Source organism: Danio aesculapii, chromosome 11 (genome assembly GCF_903798145.1).
Source record: "Danio aesculapii chromosome 11, fDanAes4.1, whole genome shotgun sequence".
Lineage (NCBI taxonomy): Eukaryota > Metazoa > Chordata > Actinopteri > Cypriniformes > Danionidae > Danio > Danio aesculapii.
In genome coordinates this window covers 20,576,180-20,584,451 of record NC_079445.1, presented here as the reverse complement: position 1 = coordinate 20,584,451, position 8,272 = coordinate 20,576,180, and positions in this window count along the sequence as shown.

The following is an 8,272-nucleotide window of genomic DNA, read 5'->3' as shown; positions in this document are numbered from 1 at the left end:
AGCGTCAGCCAATCAGATCGCTTTATGTAAATACCCTAGCTCAGACAGTAGCCGATTGTGGACTAATTTCATTAGCTGACGCTGCTATGATGATCGCGTCAGCCCCAACTTTAGACACGCTCTCGGTCAAGCGTTGACACTAAAGTGCCATGTGAATCGGACGTAACGCCAGCCTATAGGGGGTCACATACCAGAAGCGCCACTCGGCGACGTGCAGCGTCTCGCCACACAGCACCATGCATTTTAAAATTGTAAACATTAGTTTCTATCAGAGTGCACACACCGGTGCCGCAAGTTGGCGGCTGTCTGCGGCGCCCAGCCACAACTCAGGACACTGTTAATTTTTCTGCCGCGCCACAGAGCGGCATCTGAATAGTTTCAATATCATGCGAATGTGCACGTCTGGTGTGCGATACTTCCAACTGTCATGTGCGCGCCGTGTCGCAGCGCATCCGCTGTTTGACCAGCTTAACAGTCTATCTATAATCTAATGAGAATTAGTTGGGATGTGGATGTAATGTAACTTAAATTCAACAAACAGACCATCAAAATAAAGTGTGACCTAACAGTCTCTTTAGTTTCATTTCTAAACGTTCTAATCACACAAAATTTGCAGAAACTCAGAGATGGTCCGAGCCCCTCCCTCTGAGATTCGTCAGTCTTTAGCGATTGCTGATTGGCTCCTGTGCTAGAAGGCAGGACTTCATTTGTCATGTTGACCGCTACACTTTTCCCTATTCAAAATTATAAGACTGACATGTCTTGTGTATTCTATAGTCTTTTATCACAGTCGTTCCACTTTTACTGAATCTTTTGGTTTTGTTAACAAAACCAAAATACAGAGAACCACTTGCATCTATCTGTCACAAAAATATAAAAAATGTTTACAATGTCACGAGATGTCTACAGAAGTTGTTTTTTTGGAGGATTACAAGCAGACATTTTAACTGTGTTTGCACTGGGTCAGTTTCACCTGTCGGTAAGGTAGGTAATACACTGACACCTCGCACGAATGAACATTATGAAAACTAAACTTTGTTGTAGATTTGGCAGTTCGCTTCTGCTGTTTGGACCATACCACAGTTTGCACAAACCGTACTCCAGACCACCTCTTTCAGGCAGACTTGGGTATGGTTCAGAAGACAATGTTCACACTAGCTAAATGTACCAAATTCTGACGTCAAACAAACCCAGGTGTGGACCAAAAGTGCTAGTGAAAAACCTTATAAATTTTATATACAATGTGTGTTTTGTACATTAATGTGTATAATGTCCTAATAGCGATTTGGATTATTGTCAAATTGTTCTTTTAAACCAAAAAACAAACTTGAAATGGCTTTGTCAGATGTGAATACTGAGAAATTGAGAATGTTCCAGACATTTCATGAAAACCCTAAAAAATCATACCAACTTGTGAAAAATGGGCATCCAATGTCCTTTTTTAATGCTATATTCATCTGTTATTTGACAAATGGCCACTTGGTCTGCATTAAAAGCTGAATTAACTAAAATTCTTTTGTCAAAAGATTAACTGCATTAACTAAAATACTTTTCTTTTTTTTTGCATTGACAGAAAAATCTTTTTGTTTTTAAGCTGAGCCTAAAGTAGCAGTCTCAAACTCAATTCATGGTGGGCCACTCCCCAGCAGAGTTAACTCCATCCAGCCCACCTGCATGGAAGTTTAGTATTCCTGAAGACACTGATTAGCTGGTTCAAGTTTGCACGGTTGGTGCTAAACTGTGCAACTGTGGTGCAACTGTGCACTTCCTCCAGAAGTGGGTAAATTGAGCTATATAAAATAATAAATAAATACATACATAAAAAAAATAGTTCCTTTGGACAAAATGCAACACATTTCTGTGGTGACCTAAGGGTATCAAATTTCTGTGAATCCTTGTCCTTAGCTCATTATCATTGTTCACAGAGTTGCCGTGAACAGAGCTGTCTATGAAAAGTTATAAGTGTGGTGTTTTACATGATCACTGAGGAATAATAATTAAAATATGCTACAGACATTTTACGAAAACCTTAAAGAATCATGCCAATTTGCAGAAAATTGGCATTCAATGTCCTTGTTTTAAACATAAATGACTCAAACAGTAATATGCTAGAATTATAACTGCATGAGACATTTTTAAAGCTGTTACATAAAGATGGGCGATCCTCGCACTCACTCATAAACACACATACCAACAGTATATGTCGCATTCAAGATGAGACATTACTTTGGCAACCATAAACAACTGTCAGGCTTTTATAATAAGGTGATTTTTGATAATTAGCAGCATTTAACTTAATACACAAACGCACTCATCGATGACAGCATCCAAAAAAAAGAAGAAACGCATTCGCCCACATGTTCCAAGAATGACTTCCTGCATCAAGCATAATTTCAAAAGTTGCTTACTGCCAAAGGCAACCATGATTTCTTTTTTCCAGTGTTCCAGCTGACCGTCAAGCCCATTTCTAACAATGAAAAGAGAGTTTTGGCTAGTACAAAGCAATCATACAGGTTTTTCTGTACCAGCTCACCCACTGAGGCCTATCTGTCAGAGTGTGAGTCAACACAGCCTTATTTACAGATACAGTAAGCAGCTCTCGCTCGCTCTCCTTCTCTGCCCACAGGCCTCCAGCCCCTCACTCTTCACTTTATCCAGTGCTTAAGCAGCCGGTAAATTGGGCAAAGTTGCTTTATCTGATTAAAGAAGTGTATCACTAACAAGCACTCCAGGCAGTCTCTCTGATTTATCCTCACTGGTCCTGGGAGGACTCGCCGGTGAAAGAATGCACGGCTGACAATACCCGTGTTAATGAGGCTAAGCGGAGATGCAAACTGCACAATTAAAAAAAATGTCAGTGCCACTACAATATAAGAAGTGTCACAAACTGATTAATCATTCAGTCCGGTGCAGGAGGGTAAGGTGGGTGACCGCTTCAAGTTGAGCTTCGTCTTGACCCGAAATTGACTGTCTCATTGAAAATCTAATAAGCTGTAGTTAGCGAGATTCCTCTCTATTAATTAATCAGGGAGGGATTTGGGATCATAAGCCTGAATCTTAGGGTTCTCGCTTGGTCTGAACTTTTTTTTTTTTTGGTTTTGTTTGCATCATCAATGTGAGCACAAACTGCAATTGTTCAGAACTTTTACTTTTTCTAACAGAAGCCCTGCGAGAGGGCAAATAATGTAATGTTAATGTAATAGACAGGCAGTTAGGAGAGATGCAGATTAAGAGACACGGCACTTAATCATACACTGAGGTGTTACATTGAAGCGATCGTTATATACAAGAAACTGCATTATTTATAATATAAAGGCAAAAAAAAGTAATGTCCTACTGAAGAAAAAATCTATTTAACCATTTAACGTGTACTCTATGAAAAAAAGAAATTGTGTTCCACCACTGTAAGCATTTTCTAATTATTTAACATTGCGTGTTATATTGCGTTTATACAACAGTTTGAAGGTATAATCGTGTGTATAAAAAAAGAAAGTCAAACACCTCAAAAACCATTTTGTACCAGGAACTACTTTCTTCCGCTACTCATTCACATTTGCAGCTGGCCGTAAGAACGGAAGAAAACATTGCCAGTTAACGTCATTTTAGAACTAGTATTTGAATGATTATCGAGCTGATTATCTAAAGTGATGACAAAACAGGTCATTTTGCTCACATTTTAAGATTATAAGGATGAATGGCATGACATGCCATCAGTCTAGAGACATTTCCCAGTATTTCTCTGTTGCAATCGGGAGATCACAATAAATAACCCTGAAAAAAGCCAAAGCAAAGCAAACACTACTAGATTTTGTAGTATAAATACAGCACTACAAAATGTAAAAGAGAGAAATTGTCTTAGAATGTCATTTACCTGATTTATAATGATTTGTTCAGCTGTAGTTTGAAACTTACGTTGAGAAAATGAGTGTTTCTCCCTCCTAAGGACTCATAAACAACTACATTCTCGACTAAAAAGAGTTACAAGTACATTATGTTGTCCAACAGCAGCACGGCTATCAGTCAATCAGATTTAAGAACTAGACAGAACTGTTGTATGAAAATATATAAAGTTTTTTCTTTTTTAAATATTTCCCAAACTATGTTTAACAGAGCAAGGAAATTTTCACAGTATGTCTGATAATATTTTTTCTTCTAGAGAAAGTCTATTTGTTTTATTTCGACTAGAATAAAGGCCATTTTTAATTTTTTAAAAAGCATTTTAAGGTCAATATTTTTACCCCCTTTAAGCTTTTTTTTTTGATAGTCTACAGAACAAACCATCGTTAGACAATAACTTGCCTAATTACCCTAAACCTGCCTAGTTAACCTAATTAACCTAGTTAAGCCTTTAAATGTCACTTTAAGCTGTATAGAAGTGTCTTGAAAAATATCTAGTCAAATATTATTTACTGTCATCATGGCAAAGATAAAACAAATCAGTTATTAGAAATTAGTTATTAAAATTATTATGTTTAGAAATGTTTTGAAATAAAATCTCTCTGTTTTACAGAAATTGGGAAAAAAATAAAGAGTGGGGCTAATAATTCAGAGGGGCTAATAATTCTGACTTCAACTGTATATATGCAATATCACACGAGAAGCAGTGCTATATGGCTGTATATAAGCATTGGTGGGAGGCTTGCAATGAGGACACTTGCGTTGTCCCAACAGTGCTGATATTCAGCCATATCACACTGCTACAAGTGTGATATTGCGTTTATACAACAGTTCGACGTCACAATTGCGTATATAAAAAAGAAAATCAAACACAGAGAGTCTAAAAACCCTTTTGTATTAGGAACTACTTTCTTTCGCCACTCATTTTAAGATTATATGGCTGATCGTGACATGAAATGCCATCTGTCTACAGAGATATCTCCTTACAGTATTAGTCTATTACAGTCTACAGTTTTTCTCTGTTGCAATTGGGATATCACAATAATTAACCCTGAAAAAAAAGCAGCACAATCACTACCAGATTGCTGTTGATTGATTGATTGATTGATTGATTGATTGATTGATTGATTGATTGATTGATTGATTGATTGATTGATTGATTGATTGTATTTGACAATTCTAACAAAAATATACAGTTAGACCAATAGTCCAGTTAGACCAATTCATATATTATTTCAAAAACAGTCGAGGACAAAGTACACAAAAAAGCCACAGGCTTATTTCCCTTGTGGTCCTCGATATTCTTAAAAAAAATCAACAAGCCAATCATAAAATTTGCTGTGTTTGCGATAAGAAAAAAACGCTAAACACATGTGGGCATTTCTTCTTTCTTTCTGCCAACACAACACACATTCCTGATGAGTTCCTGATGAGGCTAATGGCCGCCGACGCGCTGTCTCTCAGAAATTATAAATATTTAAAAATAGGCATTATCCTTATATATAAGTTGCATAGTTGCAGTTTAAACAACTACATTCTTGACTAAAAAGCCTCAAAAACACATTATGTTGCCCAACAGCGGTAATATTTGTCAAACTGTAGAGTTTTCCTCAGCTTGTTGCTGTATGTGGGCGGAGTAATAGACAAGGGCGAAAGGTTTAGAGGATGGACAAGTGCTGTTGCTGGCAGAATATCGCACGGCTAAATAAATATATACATACATAAATTATATATATATATATATATATATATATATATAAATTATATTTATATATATTATATATATATATTTAGTTATTACAACAGTACAGTGTAAAATGTAAAAAAATACAATATTCATTTTTGATATTTAATACTGTCTTTAAAGATGATCTTTAAACAGGTCAGATTGTATTATATGTATATATATATATATATATATATATATATATATATATATATATATATATATATATATATATATATATATATATATATATATACATACACATATATATATATATATATATATATACATACACATACATATATATATATATATAATACAATCTGACCTGTTTAAAGATCATCTTTAAAGACAGTATTAAATATCAAAAATGCATATCGTATTTTTTTACATTTTACACTGTACTGTTGTAATAACTAAATTCACTTGTAGCATTAGTAACAACTAAATTCAGTACTAATTTATAAAAAAAAAATAACATTTTAACATTGAACTGTATTGGACTATAATTTACTATCAGCTTTAATCAGTTATAATATAATATATATTATTAATATAATATAATAAAAAAATAATTGCCTTATTGATATTGGGAATTTAGGGGTGGCTCACTTTCATGCTACTTTACTCATATCAGTTCACTCAAACCAGCAGCAAACCATACAAAAGTTCACATGACCAGCTTTTCATGCAGCTTTGCAGTTCATCCAAGTTCAGAAAACCACTTTCACACCAACCAAACGGAGTGCACTCTGATGTCAAACAGACTGGAGTCTACATCAAAAACACCCAGCGGGTTTGACTTCCTCGGGATGCCTTATGTTTCTGGGCTTTGTGGGACGGGTGAACTAGTTATGGGAAGCTTCTCCTTAGTGCCCTCAGCGATTCCACTGGCAATTTGGCACTGATAGGTTGCACACTACAGAGTAACTTAGACTTCCATATGGTGATGCCCGCAGGTGAAAAAGACCATACTGCTGATGTATCTCGCAGCAGAGAACGAAGACAGATCCTGTGGGATTAAAGATTAGGCCACTTCTCAGGAACTTTTCTTTCTGAGAGAACTTTAAAAGGGACATCGTGAAAAAAAAAAACTTTTTCTGTATTTAAGTGCATTAATTGGTGTATCTACCAACCCAGAAATGGTGAAAAGGCCAATTCAGAAACTTTGTTTTGGTAAGCCTTTCTCTGAAGCATGTGGAAAAATGAGCTTTTCAGATTCCACTCCCCTAAAGTGACACAGAATGGGAATCTTATTATATATTACCTGTATATATTACTATTATATATTACACTGTAAAAAAAAAAATCTGTAAAATTTACAGTAAAAAACTAGCAGCTGTGGTTGCCAGAAATCTACACTTTTCCAACCACAGTGTTGCTACCCTTTTCTGTTTACTTGATTTAGAATGTTTGCACAAAGAGAAAAAAAAACGCTACAAATGTTCTGTTGTTGGTTGTTGTACCAACCAAACATACACTATGAACCTGCATAGGTTTACGACATCAAAGCCATTGAGGACATTGTGCTTTATTATAATTTTTTTAAAGAAAATGTGCCAAAGAATGATGGTAAATCATTATATATTTGCACAATATATTACGCTGGACTTCTTTACCATTGAGAGTCAGATCACTGCTGTTTGAACTCAAGCTAACTTCATATCTAAAACAAGAATGTCATATAATACTTCAAGAAAGATTTCAAATGTAATTTCTGAATCTGCTTCTTTCATGCTGTATAGTTAATGTGACTAAAGTTACCATTATTTCTGTACACCTATTTATTATGCACTGTAAACTATGCTCTGACTTTTGTTTTCTGCAAAGAGAATTGTATTTATAGTATGTTATATATTTTGCAAAGCCCAGAACATTAAAACAGAGCAGTAAGGCCCTATTCATATGCATTAATCATGATCACATCCAGATTTCCTTCATTTTTAGGTACTTCTACAGTAAATGGCAATGCTTTGTCATTAGTGTTGCACAAATGTGATTTTAACTGGTATAGTATATTTGCATAGAGAAATCTGATTGGATTTTGCTTAACAAGTAGAAAGATTTTTTACTTCCACCACAAGCAACACAGTGACAAGTTACAGTACAATGAACGCACAATTCAGTTCACCAACACATGGCATCACACCAAATAAAGTATAAGCATTAACACTGACACCAATAGGGCATAACAATAAGCTGAAGCAAGTTTACTCCACAAAAACTACATAAATGTATCCACAAATAATTCAGAAATGTTCTGATGCAGTTTTAACATCTACCTCTCCCACATAATCTGACTCTGGTTTAAACATGTAAGGCTTTAATACACAACTGATGCTCATTTGCAAAATGGATATACACAAAAACATTGTGTTTTTGCTTATACACAAATAACACGCACATTTAACAAGCTAAAAGAAATGATCTGTGAGGTATTGAGCTGAACGCGGCACAGTCACCTCACAGCAAGAAGGTTGCTGGTTTGAGTCCCAGCTGGGCCAATTGGCATTTCTGTGTGGAGTTTTTATGTTATTCCCTTTGTTCGCATGGGTTTCCTCCGGGGGGTCTAGTTTCCCCCACAGTCCAAAGACATGCAGTACAGATGAATTGAAGAAGCTAAATTGGCCATAGAGTGTGAGTGTGAAT